The sequence below is a fragment of the Dermacentor andersoni genome, chromosome 1, assembly GCF_023375885.2.
Source record: "Dermacentor andersoni chromosome 1, qqDerAnde1_hic_scaffold, whole genome shotgun sequence".
Taxonomy (NCBI): domain Eukaryota; kingdom Metazoa; phylum Arthropoda; class Arachnida; order Ixodida; family Ixodidae; genus Dermacentor; species Dermacentor andersoni.
Genome location: NC_092814.1, coordinates 190,720,522 through 190,735,623, shown reverse-complemented (window position 1 = coordinate 190,735,623; position 15,102 = coordinate 190,720,522).

The window sequence follows — 15,102 nt, the reverse complement described above, 5'->3', positions numbered from 1 at the left end:
ACGAGCTCTTGAAACATTCCCGCAGAGCTTTGTATAGTGGCCTAGGGCGTCTATTCGTCACTCGTGGTTGCACTAGACAACAATTTCAATACTTAGTGCCCTTTCTAATGGAATGCAAGTGCCGTATTGACCGTATGGACCGACAAAGAGCCCAGAGTAGGTGATCGACGGTGGTGGTACGTTTCCAGTTGTTGATTTTCAAGTGTGCGTGACCGTTCCGACATCTGGCTATGTCATTCAGTGACACGACGTGGTCGGTGAAGCAAGCGAGTGTAAAAAATGCTGAAGAAATCGGCTCGTGCAAGCGTCTTGCAAGTGAAAAATTGTATAGATCTTAAAAGATTGAACTACCCAGTCTGCTGTCACTTTCCGATGTCCTTTCCTTGTGAAATGAACGGTACCCTGCATATAGCCGATTGCTGTCATCAGTTACTCTGAGCTATTTGATCCCGTATACAGCTGGGTGTGCTTTGTACACGTGTATCTGAAACTCATCCAGAAAAGCGCTTCTCGTAATACGTTCTGCGCATGGGTTTGTTTCTTATACAAACATTTTCTTTTCTTTTCCCTCTCTCTTTGTTAAAGCAGTGCCATATTTTAACGCTACTACGCATCGTTGTACCATTTTAATTTTCCCATTCCATTTCCCAAGAAAGCCCTTTCATTTAGCCTTGCAATGTAAAAAAACGAATTCTCACTCTCCGCCAAGAACGTGGTTGAACACCAGGTGCACATACTTGGGGGGAGTGCACAAAAATATCGCCGCGGCTCTTCTTTTGTTTCTAGAGAGCAATGTCAATTTGTTAATGGAATGCGCGCGAATGGAAGCACGATTCATTGTGGAGTACGACAACCGACAATATAAGCCATAACATACCGTCTCTGGGAAGTTATAACGGTCGGCTTAAAAAAAAAAATATACTTCAATGAATGATGCGCGTGGCCGTAAACACTCAGCAGTTGCTCTTTTAAAACGAAGCCTTCTTTGAAGAGCTAGGATCATTTTGATAATGCGGTGGCTGGATGTGGAAAGGAATATAGAGGGGGTAGGGTAGACAGGAGGTTGCGAGTGAGGGGACGTCCTCCCCATCACGGTGGATCAACGCATGCGTTCAGACGGGACATACATTAGTGGTGTGTGCTACGCCGGCGTTTTACGTTGGTGGGTTTCGAAACACTGCCAAAATGACTACAAATAGAGTGCCCTGCCTATCCCTGAAAAAAGAAGCAGCACGTGCAGCTGCTTTGGTCAAGAGACGAGACGCTCGACGCCAGGGAGAGGGTTACCAAGACGGTCGAACAACGAGTAGCTTAGATTGCTCCGACAATCATCTTCGATCGTTGCTGCTTAACTTATTGCTAACCTCCCTATCGCCACGAATACATTTCAGTTTGTTACAAAACTTACGCAATGTAAAAAAAATGATAAAAATCTGTTCAGTTCAAAGCTTGTGAGTGGTAATTATCGAATGCTGCAGGTGCACTTCTGATGGTTAATTTTCAGAGAATGGACGTCGCGTCTGGGTAACCTCTCTGCCACTCCTGGCTTTTCTCTCTCTTTCTCTCTCAGAGAGATATTGAAACAACACTACGATTGCAGCCTGAAGGGATACGCTTTATTCTCTCATGTATTTATTTATTTTATATGATTTAGAGTTCAGAGATGGCACGCAGACCCATAATGGACATGCTACATCTATTAATAAACGCCAGCGTGCTGCTACAGCTAACTCAAGAGCGCTCTTAATACAGCGCCGTCGGCTCGTTGTCGAGGAATCAGGCGGTGCCCTGTTCTGAACTTGTCGCTCCTGCAGTTTTCATTGACCGAAGCGCCCTTCTCAAAGACAGCTCTCCTAAACTGCGCTCAAAGCCCGAGAACAAAGCACATCGGAGTGAACCCGGCAAGTATTAAAGTTTCACGGCTCCAGTGCGTAAGCGCTGCATAAAACTTTAAGTAGAAACACCGGGTCTTGGGAAAATGGGAACTGCGTTGAATCTAATCTACCGTCTTTAAGGCACGTATCAAGAGTTCCACTGCATTCTGCAAGAAGGTTAAAGGCACCTGAATATGACGTAAAAAATGCTTCTTCCTTTATTTTTGTTATTGTTAAGCGCACACATATACATATAGCCTTTTCCAACTTAACTATCCCTGTTAACTTTATGACCGGCCTAGAAATTCACACAGACGAAACACCAGTAAAATTGGAAATGTTCCATTTTGCAGAAAAAACGCTCGCTTTTCTGATCCAGATATAAAAAGTAAAATTCACTTGTACTCTTCCAACTACTCTTCTATTTTTCACGAACTTTCACCAACCAATATTTCTGTTCTCTCTCTCTCTCTCTCTCTCTCTCTCTGTCTCTTTCAGTTCTACTGCGTGAACTCAAAATGTGATCACAACTGCTCAGAACGAGCTTACTTAATTTTTGTGTGCTATTTCGGGGTTATTAAATATTCGACAGGAACGCAAATGAAACACCCAAGAAAGCGTTCTACTGCAGGTGAGCAGCTAAATTGAGACAGATATAAAGTATCCGCTGTCAAAACAGTTTGTCAACAATTTTTTCTTGATGTTCAGCTTGCTTCCTAATCGCAATACATGCATGCGTTTAATACAGACAATTTTCGACATATCCTGCTGGTTTATTTCTGCCGCTTCCTGCCCTGCCGTGCATAATGCGCACGTGAGTACTATATAGGCACACATCAGTCAACGTTCACGACCCACGCGGCCGACATCACTTACTCACTATACTACACGTGCTTGCTCTGAACGAGACACGCGGAAATATTCAGTTTCTTCGAAAAATGTCCGCAGTTCATCCCTTCCGTCGTGGCACTGCCGTGCAACCAGGATAGCCACGGAACAAAATTAGGTTAACGTGTTGACGGCGTTCCCTTTGAAAGCACTGTAAACATGACGCTTGGTATAAAAGTAGAATAATTGTGCCTATACACAATTTCGTTATAGCTTCCACAATATCTTTCCTCTTTAATTACGGCACGATGACTTCGCTTCCTATATACGAGCACCCACATAGGTAACCTCAAGGTGAAGGGTAACTTGTGGAGTTACGAACGCCGCTGGCAGAGCTGTATGAAATAACATTTATACGTCCATCTTAAAGGGCTAATGCATTCCAAGCAGACGGGAGCCCCTCTTATACATTATCGACCTGAGGGAGGAAACTTTGACTAAGACAATTTTCGTGGGAGCTACAAGGATGATTACTTCATCCTCTAATCGCTGAAATCGAGGGTAACCGGAGAAAAAATAGCAAGAACAGTGCGCGTGACGTCGATTTGCCGTAGCCCTCCTCTCAACCCGCTGCCACCGTCCCTGCCGACATTGCTTCGAGGGCGAAAGCCTTGTGGCTGGCCCGCTTTTGTCCTTAGCCTTTTATTTATTTATTTTTTATTGCAATCAGCCTAGCATTAGGATGCCAGTGGCAGTGAACACTGACAGCTGAAAACCTTGCTACAGCGCAGCAGCAATGCTAGACGGAATAGTGGTCTATATTTAGTTAAATACCGCTATGAAGACGCTGCAGTTCTGCAGAAAGCATACAGACCACGAAAGCTAGCCAGAAGGAATCGGCGCATCGCTATACGAACTTTTCTTCACTTAATTTCGATTTGTGCTTTTCGAAAACGGCAGGCCTCATGCGGGTGCCTTTGAATGTGTGGCGCACTGCTGTCCGCGCACGTGCAGACATTCACTGCCCCCCCCTCTCTCTTTTGTTCTATTCCCATTTTTCCTTCCGCCTGCGTAGTGTATAGCCAACCAGACGTTTTTCTCGTTAACATCCCTGCCTTGTCTATTTCATTTCCTTCTCTTTTTCTCAGTTTAGATTTCAGGCATCATTAGACAGGGAAGTAATTGATCTCGTAATTGGCACCACAACTATTTTATTCAAAATTCCGTTGACCGGGTAGATAACATCCAGTACATGCTTCCAATTGCTGGAATGCAATACTTCTGTATGTGATGAGTAACTTAAAAAGTCGATTGAGGCAAGTCTATTAATTACGTTCATAACTGCTCAAAGTGCTATTTATCTAGAGGCTAGTAATTTGGCGCCGGATTCACGAAGAGTTTTGTTCGTAAGTCCTATAGCAATTGGCCAGCCACCTTCGCTAATAAAATGTCCAACAATGCGACTGAGTGGCATCTTGCTCATACAGACAATTCTAGCGCAATAACTTTTTCGAAAATGGGCCTGTATTTACCGAAAAGGACTTGCGCTAGGATTGTTTGTAATAGCACATCATTAGCGAAGGCGGCCGGTCTGTACCGAACGGTACTAACGAACGAAAAACTCTGAATTCGGCCCCTGGACATTGAACATGTGAACGTGGGGTCACCACCGCTGTATCTGCGCCGTTCGAAAGGCTCTAACCAATAGAAGCAGGAGCCATAGGCTTCGTGTGAGCCTATGTCGAAGAGCAAACGAAACAGATAATTAATGAAAGGAGCCATTACAAAATATGTTCTCAGGAGTGTTTACACACAATACATTGAATAAAAATAATGTCGAAAATCTGACATCACCGAAAAAAAGTGGTGAAATTTCATTGCATACTCAAAATCGCAGTTTTCTCCCGTGATCGGAGTAAACAGTTAGAAGAACCGCTGAGCACTAATTATCGTAAAGTGATTACCCAGACGAAGATTACATAACAAGTTTTAGTTTTACACAGAAAACTAACACGTGCGCTGAGATTGCACAAGGCTCGGAAAAAGGGGCGCCACGCTCACGCGAAGAGGAAAATGACGTAGATAACTAAACTTAAGGAGACATACAGATGTGGGGACGTAGAGATTAGGTCTCCGCTCCAAAACACAGACAGACGGTACCTGAGAGCTCGCAAAGGAAAAAAAAAACTTCCGAACTCGTGCCTTCAACATGCAGCGTGCCCGCATTGACGCAAAACCAGGGAAGATTTCTGCGCCTACTTCGCGTTCTAGGGTGGCGCCTGTCAGCTGGACGGTTTGCGAATCTCTTCTAGATCTTCATCAGAAACGCTCGACCAGTACCGGCTCAGCTTCCTATAATCATCGCAACCTTCATCTCTTTCAAGCCTCACAAAGGCGTCTAATGAAGCTGGCTGGCCTTCCGAAAAGTAACAAAAAAAAAAACCACCACCAAGGAGGCAATCCTCCAGTGACTGTAGGCTAAGTAATAGTACTGCGCGCTTTCTTCGTTCAACGCCACAAGACCTTCCCTGGCCCCCGGTGATACAATGGTAGAGGGCGTGCAACTGCCTTGACTTTCTCTAGGCATAGATTTCAATTCAGGACTTTTCTTTGCGTTTGTGTCGAGTGAATCACACGTTGCGTAAATGAAAATCGCTATCTGAATAGTATACTAACGGCTTAATGAAGCTTATTTCAATCCCTGAGCTCTCTTTAGCAGCACGTGTCTGCGGCGGAGCATTCCCTTCGTGAATTTCGCCTGAGTTCTACCGTAGCGTAATTTGAGTTGTCACCCTCAAATTACACGCGTTCGCTTTACAGAAAACCTTACTTCGCTCCCTTATAAAGCTAGGCATGCTGAACCATAACAATATAGCTTTGAGAGCGTTTCTGTTCTTTCTCTTTCAAGAAACTTGGATGGTTCTTTGAGGTATCGAAAGACCTAGGCAGTCAGTGTCCCATTGTAAGTTTTCGATTTTCAGCGCACTGTATTGTCGACACGGCTGCTGCGCCAAAATATAATTTATCATTTTGAGTATCACATTTTTAGGTTAAGAGCAACTATAGTTGGTGTAGAGAAGTTGTTGTTGTCACCTTGTGTAGTTGGTGTCATCTTAGGCACACTTTCTTTAGGTGTCTCACCCTAACGGCATTCATCCCCTTGCCACCTTCCAAAGACATAGAAACAATCGAGCTCCTCAAGAACTCCTCAAGAGTTCACATGCGAACGTGGCAGTCGATTACTGAGGGTTGGTACTTTATAATTTAGGTATAAGGCTTTGCGTTGGATGTCTTCGCCACTGGTCAGTCACGTTGTCGGTACTATGCTATCTCTTCGTAGTATCGTAGTTATTATCTCTCTAAGATGCTCCTTGGTCTCATAAAGAGAGGCGTTCTTTAGAAACGTACATTGCTACGTGCTTTGATGGGAAAGCTGCTACGTACTTGAAGTAAGTGAGAGGCTAGGAAGAGCGTGCGTGCGTGCGTGTGCGTGTGTGCACGTGCCTGCGCGTGCGCGTGTGAGTGCGCGTGCGTGTGTGAGTGCGCGTGCGTGTGTGCGTGCGTGCGTGTGTGTTTGTGTGTATGTGTGTTTGTGTGTGTGTTTATGTTTGTGTGTGTGTGCGTGTGTGTGCGTGTGTGTGTGCGTGTGTGCGTGTGTGTGTGCGTGCGTGCGTGCGTGCGTGCGTGCGTGTGTGTGTGTAAGCGAAAAAAAAACTGATACCTAATAGATAGAAAGTTAGAAAATGTTTAATCGGACGTTTTGCAAACCACTCTACAGCTTTCTATATTGAATTTTTGGCTAACTTCATTGCTTCAGAAGTTGTTTCATTAATCTTAACTAATTATGCAATTAAGTAGAATACAAAAAAAGTTGTGCGGCTTACTCCATACAATACTCAGCAACATGTATTTGGTCGCGTCATCTTGGAGTGCATCGGCATATTTTTAAACTCTGGCTAACGTGGGCTAATGGCTGACTTTAAAGCTCCCCCTAGCCGGTTATCAGCCCCTTTGTTCAATATACTAACCTGTTCAATATACTTTATTAATTAATTTATTTAATTTAGCTTACCAAAGCTGTGGACCATAACAAGGGTTTAGCGTTTTTGGTTTTATTGTGATAGGAATTATACTGATGCTCCAGGTGAATTTTCGCCCTGTCGCCATGACGTTCCGTGTAAAAGTACATGTGCTTAAGATCCTCTCGCGCCGCGCGCACCGCGTGCTGCGAGTGCTAGCATACGAATGCGATGGTAAGCCGAGAAGTATAGTGGCTTCATGCGCATTGTCTTCCCTCGAGCCCAATGACAAGAAGAGAGCGCGTCTCTCCTTTTCTAGGCCGGCCGTTGCTATGCAAGCTGTGCATTAGCCGTCGGCGCGGCTGCGATCATACGCCTACGCGGGCCGCACGTCGTAGGTTGGAAGTCATCTGCGGAGGGTGGCTAAGAGCGAGCCGAAATGGCGCTTGTCTTCATGGCCGCTGTTTTCCCGCGTATCTACTGTTAGAGATTGCGTAATCTAAGCTTCGGAGGCGCGATGAAGCGACGATCAGCACGAAGGTGTTCGCTCCCCGCTGCAGCTTCTCTTCATCACGCCAGCGTTGTGACAGCGAGTGTTGGCGGTCGTCAAGTGAGATCTGCTCGTGTTTATCTGTGCACGCTGTGGCACAGTGATTGTCTAGCTAGTTCAGCGAATCTTTCCCGCGAAAATATACGGTCAATTATTTTACGAACCCTTCTTGATGTAATTATCTCGTACTTTGCTTTCGCTATCAATGCTTCGCCTTTTTAGTGAAACTGAGACTTTCTTTTTTTTCCTTAGCACGACATAGCTTTTGCGGTTTCATTATCAACCTGAATTTTGTTGGTGGTGAGGGGGCAAGCGAGGGGAAGACAGGGAGAGGGCGAATCTATTTTTCCAGACTACCTTTCCCCTGATTTTTTTTTTTCGGTGTATAGTCTCTCGCTTCGCGGTTACCCGTGTCATTTTCTTGTTTTCCTTTTTTTTGTGATTATTGCGTTCAACAATTTCGTTGACCCTGGAACGAGATGTATAACAGCGTATCCTCCACTTATATAACTTAGCGCATTCCAATACCAGGAGAAATTAAGTTTGAGAAAAATGCACTAGCAACGGTATAGCGCCATACGACGATGTAACCATGCAGGAATTTAGAGTGAGTGCATTTGAGATGCCAACACAAATAAAATGAGTGTTCATACGTAACCATATGAGGGTTAAGAGCTACAATGAAATAATATACAAAAAACGTCTAGGTAGATAAGACTGCTTCTTACGAGCCACTGCGGGAAAAAAATATAACAGTGAACATCAAAGGGCGCCAGGAACACAGAACCTTAAAATTTGTGCTGTATTACTACATTAGTGCCCTAACTATTTGATCCCTCCAGCTTTACCTCCACAGGCTCTCAGCCTCAGAGCGCATGTATGCTGGCAGCGTTTTGTTGATCGCTGTCTGGTAAATTTGCTTTCAGTGACTCTTCTTTAGAACCAAATTCCGGAAAAGAATTTGCCGCGGTTTTTTCTTTCGTATATTAACTCGCAATATGAGTTTCCAGTATAATTTCGGCAGTCTATGGTTCTGTGCAAAATAAAGATTAATTAATTTCAGAGTGCATTAGAAAGGCATGACATTTCAGAGCGTGCGCTAAATAATTTTAGCGCGATAGCGGTAAAGAGCCCGTGTAGCTGAATATCCGGCGTCGGCGTCCGGCGTCGGACATCGCACCGACAAAAGTATTTCTCGAACCACTCATACCCAGGCCATACATATGACGCAAGAAATTTACTGACCTAATTGAATTTCTCAATCTAAAATATGTGGAAAAATCATCGTACACTACGACACACACACAACCTACAGACATGATAGCTCTTGGATTGTAATTTGACTATACGAGAAAACATAATTCTGTTACACAAAAACTCAGTTAAAGAAACCCCTTCTCCAACGTTTCTACAAGTCACAGACCGGCCGCGGCGTCCGCCATTTGAGCACGCCGGCGCGTAGGTGTCTCGGGGGCCACGGAGCGACGCGCCCGGTTCCTTGCAATACCTCCAGCTGGCGCTCCCCTCCGCCGCATCGCTGCCCATGCAAGAGGCCGCGTTTCTACCACAAAGCACGACTTCGTGCATAGCGCTCATAGCGTGCCTAACCCCTGCCAGCGTTTCCCGGTAAACATTACGGTTACATACGTTCCAGTTTCCGGGAAGCGTGAGAAGCAGTCAGGGATCTTTGAATGCTATACCCTTCCAATCTTACAGGCGAAGCTTAAGCGTCCTCCAAATTCTTGTCAGTCAAGGCGATCAGGCACGCATTGCCCGTCCCGACGTGGGAGCGGCCCACGGCGGCTCCTTTCGGAGTCGCTCTTCAGGACCTGAAGAAAGTTCAATGCCTGCCTGCCTGCCTGCCTGCCTGCCTGCCTGCCTGCCCTATGTAGTTGAGAATCCTATACTTCTTTTTCCTGTTCAAATAATAGCATGTCTTCTTCCTTTCGGTAGCAAGCTTCCGGTGGACATTCCGACTTTGTGTACAACACGTATATGTTTGTCAAGTGCGCCCGGCTATGTGTCTCTAAGCGTATATTTATGTTCATATCCCCGTCATGCGTGCATTTCTGAAAGCATATATGGTTGTTTACCTAAACTCCGCGGACGAGAATTAGTCGGACTAGTGTCAGACTGGATTCCAGCTAATATACTTCAACAATGGAAAGCTTGTGAGAAATAACGAACAGAACAACATCCGCGTAAAGGTTCAGAGATACTTAAGATTCATATAAATTGCAATGCAATAATTCATAGCAACAATAATGTCGCAGTTTCGCCCGAAAGACGAAGCATCGATTGCTATATCAGATTATTAAACAGCTATACGAAGTAAGGATAGTAGCCTTATCGGTTGTGTAAATTGCAAACATTCGTTTACTAATCAAATTAACAAGCATGGTGTTTAGTGCGCACAGGCAAACACGAATACATCTCACTCCACGACCGCGGACACTGGCTGTCAAAACGGCGACATGAGGAAGAATGACAGCAGCAGCGAGCGAATTGACCTTCGTGCTGCCTCTCGTTTCAACATCAACTCAGCTGCAAAAGCACAACGTACACAAAGCTATCAGCCCTCGGCGCCCCTCAGCCACGTCATACGCAGCCACCACCACAGTATAAGCCCCCCCCCCCCCCCCCCCTTTACCCCGGTGCCTTGCGCGCAATGGAAGACGGCGCGCTTCCTCTCTGTCGTCCTCCCTTGTGCGCGCGAGATCCAACCACCATCCTCGGCGCTCTCTCGCACGCTTTCATTAGCACCCACAGCATATGGCGCGCCGCCACGATGTAACCGCCTTGGGACATTATACGTAACATTACGCCGACGTAGACAACTACGGCAGCAATAAACCAGGAGTCTCCACTTAATTACTATCGCAAAAAAGATCCTGAAAAAAAATGCGCTGACTTCCACCTCAGCGTTTGTGTTGTGTCCTATACTACTTTGTATACGTGTTCTTTTGCTTGTTCTTGCGCTGTAATTAATATGACATTTGCTTCTTCAGTGTTAAGACCGTACGCAATCAAGTAATTCATGAAAACATCTACAAAAATGTACGAAACGCAGAAACTAAATGCTCATGGATGGCAGAACATGGCTTCACTTAGAGGACACAAATGGGTGACTTGACGGCGAATCTGTAGCACAACCTGATGAAGCATGTGTCTTTTTATAGCCATTCGGACGAGTAGCGTGGTGCACTGCTCGCCTTGGCCCATGCGCAACGACGCTGCCATAATGAAATTCGGTGCAGCGTTGCCATGCTCGGGCACTGTGTGCACCTGGAAAGAGCAGGCCACGATGTTTGATTAAGCGGCTTAATAAGACGGGAAGGATCGTAAATTTCCGGTTCGAGCTTCGCAATGAACGAAGAAGCGGCGCGTTGTTGTCCTGCGTTCGGAAATCAACGCGCGTGGGAAACTTCCTTTCCAATTGCTCTTTGAACCGACGAAGCCATGATACGGTGTTACGCTGCTGAGATGCCGAAATCTTCTTACGCAAGCCATCTCGCTCGAGCACAGATAGCACGCGAGAACCAGAGGCGAGAGACTGACTACTAAGCTCGAATGACGATGCAAAGACAATCACGGCATTCCTAACAAGAGTATATAGCCATACAGGAGAGCACCTTGTTGGGCGAGTCGGTCGTACATACTTAAAGAAGGGAATTGCGCTAAAAAAGACACGGACGAGTAAGGACATGGACGGGCGCAAACTCGCGACTGATTTTATTCAGAAAGAACATAAATATATGTACCTAGATTCTTATCCAATCATTGCCTAAGCGCACATGCCAAGAACGTTTTCTCTTTCTTATACAAATTGATACTAGAATCGCTTACACATTCATCACCTGACATATCAATGTAAAAAAGCCTCTGCTAGTTCACGTGCTACCTGGTTACGACTGCGCCTTAAGATTTTGGTTCTAGCCAGCAAAGGCTGGCATGCTTTATCAGGCGTAGCCAAAGGGCATGCGCCGCAATGTAAGGGCAAATTTGACCCTTTTTCGTTAACCATAGAAACCTTATGTTCCCTTAGTCGTTCATTTATACAACGGCCCGTCTGGCCAATGTAAACTTTTCCACATGTCAGGGGAATTTCATACACAGCCCCGACCGAACACCTGACAAACTGGGTGGCGTGGCGTTTCGTGCAGTTTCGCACGCATTCCTCGCCGGCGACAATCCGGGGGCACAAAGAGGCCTACGTGCGCGGGGCAGAAAATACCACCGGCACACCGTAGCGATTGGCTACATTCTTTAGGTTGTGGGAGACCCTATGAATATTGGGGAGAACCGTCGGTCTGGTCTTCGGTTGACCGCCACCTTCTTGAGGTGTTCTAGGTTTCAAGCTTTGCAGAAGCTTCTCTGCCACAGCAGCCACGACGGAAACGGGAAAACCAGCCTTCTGTAACCTGCCAATCTGATTGTTGAGGCTGTCCTTTACCAGGTGAACACATGATTTCTGCAGGGCTTCCTTCAGGCACAGCATAACAATGGCGCGTTTTACCGTCTTAGAATGAGCGGACTCAAAAGGCAACAGGTCTTTCCGGGCTCGTGGTGAGTACATCCAACACGTGTGATCTGGTGTTAAAGTGATGTTAATATCTAAAAACTGCAATCTATCTTGTTGAGGTAATTCGTGGGTGAAGGTTAGACCCCTCCCGTGACGTTTAAAGACAGATAAGGTCTCTTGCACGGTAACCGTGTGCGTCAAACCGGGTTGCTTCTTAAAAATCACCAAATAATCGTCCACGTATCTAAAAACTCTCAGAACTATCTTGTCGTCCAAATAACACACCAGATCACGATCAATGCTGGCCAGGAAAATGTTAGCCAGTACCGGTGCCACACAAGACCCGATGCAAATGCCCTGACGTTGAACATGAAAATGGTTGTCAAAAGTTACAAAAGTGGACTGAAGATAAAATTGTAGTAGCGTCATTAAACTGTCCACGGTTAGGCCGCAAGTATTCTGAAAATCTACTACACCATTTTCGTCGATGCAAGACCTAACTGCACAAAATAGGTCATCATGCGGTATAGAAAAGAACAGGTTTTCTATGTCAAAAGAGACAGCGTAACCTAAAGATGAGGAACCCTGTAGGAAAGAAACCACATCACCTAAATTCTTCACAACAAAAGGGTCTTGTATAACTAAATTCCTTAAACACTTTTGGAGAAAAGAGCTAATCTCTCGTTGCCACGTATCCCTTTCACTCACAATACACCGGAACGGCTTGTCATCTTTGTGCGTCTTCACGGTAAAAAACAGTTCTAGGCTATTGCGCTTACAGTTGTTAACTGCTCTTGAAAGTCTATCTAAAGCCAAGTCCTTGCACAGTTCTATGGCTTGAGCCTTTACCTTGGAAGTCTTCACGTTTTTGGTGACAAAGTTCCTTCCGACGGCCTCAACGGCTTTGTCGTGAAACATCCCCTTTGGTAGCACGGCAAATCCTCCCTCCTTGTCCGCCTGTAGAAGCATCAGCTGATGTTCTTTGAAGAAAGAGACGACTTCATCGGCGTCCCTTTCCACAGTTGACTGTCTTAGGCACGCAGACACTTGAGGCTTGGTGGCCGTACGCAGCAGGCACTCGACCCCATCAAGAAGACACCTTTCACGGTCCTCTTCACCAGTTTTGCGCGCCACTTGTCGATTCAACGACAGCAACTCGTGCGCTGGCACATTAGGCTCCATGCTGAACTTAGGTCCTTTCTTTAGCACATCGGCTATCTTGGGTGGTAGTACCGTGTCGGCCAGCAGAGAAATCGCACAGCCAGGACTTTTTTTTGTAGGCCTGCCTTTTGGAAGCCGCAGCAAAAGGCACCCCCACCAAAATTCGACCGCTTGGGAAGTCTGACGCCGATAGGACTGTAACCTGGCTTCACCTATGCACTCGGAGTCTGTGCTAAAGGCGAGCAAACGCAGCCAGTGATTTAAAAGTCTGATTTGGCGCCATAGCTCCGATCTCAAAATTTTGAAGAGGCGCTTTAAATGACCAACAGACGGTAACACGTCGCCAAAAAGAGCTGTTAATTCTATCGGCACTAAATTCTTTTTGAGGCAATAGCCGAAAAAACGGGCACGGCAGGTCGCAGACACAATGGAGCTTATCAAAGTAGGTATATTACAGTTTGACGGGGAAACACAAAAGAAAGGGCCCACTGCAGAAGAAACGTAATTCAGGAGAGCACGTTGTTGGGCGAGTCGGTCGTACATACTTAAAGAAGGGAATTGCGCTAAAAAAGACACGGACGAGTAAGGACATGGACGGGCGCAATCTCGCGACTGATTTTATTAAGAAAGAACATACATATATATACCTAGATTCTTATTCAATCATTGCCTAAGCGCACATGCCAAGAACGTTTTCTCTTTCTTATACAAATTGATACTAGAATCGCTTACGCATTCATCACCCGACTTATCAATGTAAAAAGCCTTTGCTAGTTCACGTGCTACCTGGTTACGACTGCGCCTTAAGATTTTGGTTCTAGCCAGCAAAGGCTGGCATGCTTTATCAGGCGTAGCCAAAGGGCATGCGCCGTAATGTAAGGGCAAATTTGACCCTTTTTCGTTAACCATAGAAAGCTTATGTTCCCTTAGTCGTTCATTTATACAACGGCACGTCTGTTTACATTGACCAGACGGGCCGTTATATAAATGAACGACTAAGGGAACATAAGCTTTCTATGGTTAATGAAAAAGGGTCAAATTTGCCCTTACATTGCGGCGCATGCCCTTTGGCTACGCCTGATAAAGCATGCCAGCCTTTGCTGGCTAGAACCAAAATCTTAAGGCGCAGTCGTAACCAGGTAGCACGTGAACTATCAAAGGCTTTTTACATTGATAAGTCGGGTGATGAATGCGTAAGCGATTCTAGTATCAATTTGTATAAGAAAGAGAAAACGTTCTTGGCATGTGCGCTTAGGCAATGATTGAATAAGAATCTAGGTATATATATGTATGTTCTTTCTTAATAAAATCAGTCGCGAGATTGCGCCCGTCCATGTCCTTACTCGTCCGTGTCTTTTTTAGCGCAATTCCCTTCTTTAAGTATGTACGACCGACTCGCCCAACAACGTGCTCTCCTGAATTACGTTTCTTCTGCAGTGGGCCCTTTCTTTTGTGTTTCCCCGTCAAACTGTAATATACCTACTTTGATAAGCTCCATTGTGTCTGCGACCTGCCGTGCCCGTTTTTTCGGCTATTGCCTCAAAAAGAATTTAGTGCCGATAGAATTAACAGCTCTTTTTGGCGACGTGTTACCGTCTGTTGGTCATTTAAAGCGCCTCTTCAAAATTTTGAGATCGGAGCTATGGCGCCAAATCAGACTTTTAAATCACTGGCTGCGTTTGCTCGCCTTTAGCACAGACTCCGAGTGCATAGGTGAAGCCAGGTTACAGTCCTATCGGCGTCAGACTTCCCAAGCGGTCGAATTTTGGTGGGGGTGCCTTTTGCTGCGGCTTCCAAAAGGCAGGCCTACAAAAAAAAGTCCTGGCTGTGCGATTTCTCTGCTGGCCGACACGGTACTACCACCCAAGATAGCCGATGTGCTAAAGAAAGGACCTAAGTTCAGCATGGAGCCTAATGTGCCAGCGCACGAGTTGCTGTCGTTGAATCGACAAGTGGCGCGCAAAACTGGTGAAGAGGACCGTGAAAGGTGTCTTCTTGATGGGGTCGAGTGCCTGCTGCGTACGGCCACCAAGCCTCAAGTGTCTGCGTGCCTAAGACAGTCAACTGTGGAAAGGGACGCCGATGAAGTCGTCTCTTTCTTCAAAGAACATCAGCTGATGCTTCTACAGGCGGACAAGGAGGGAGGAT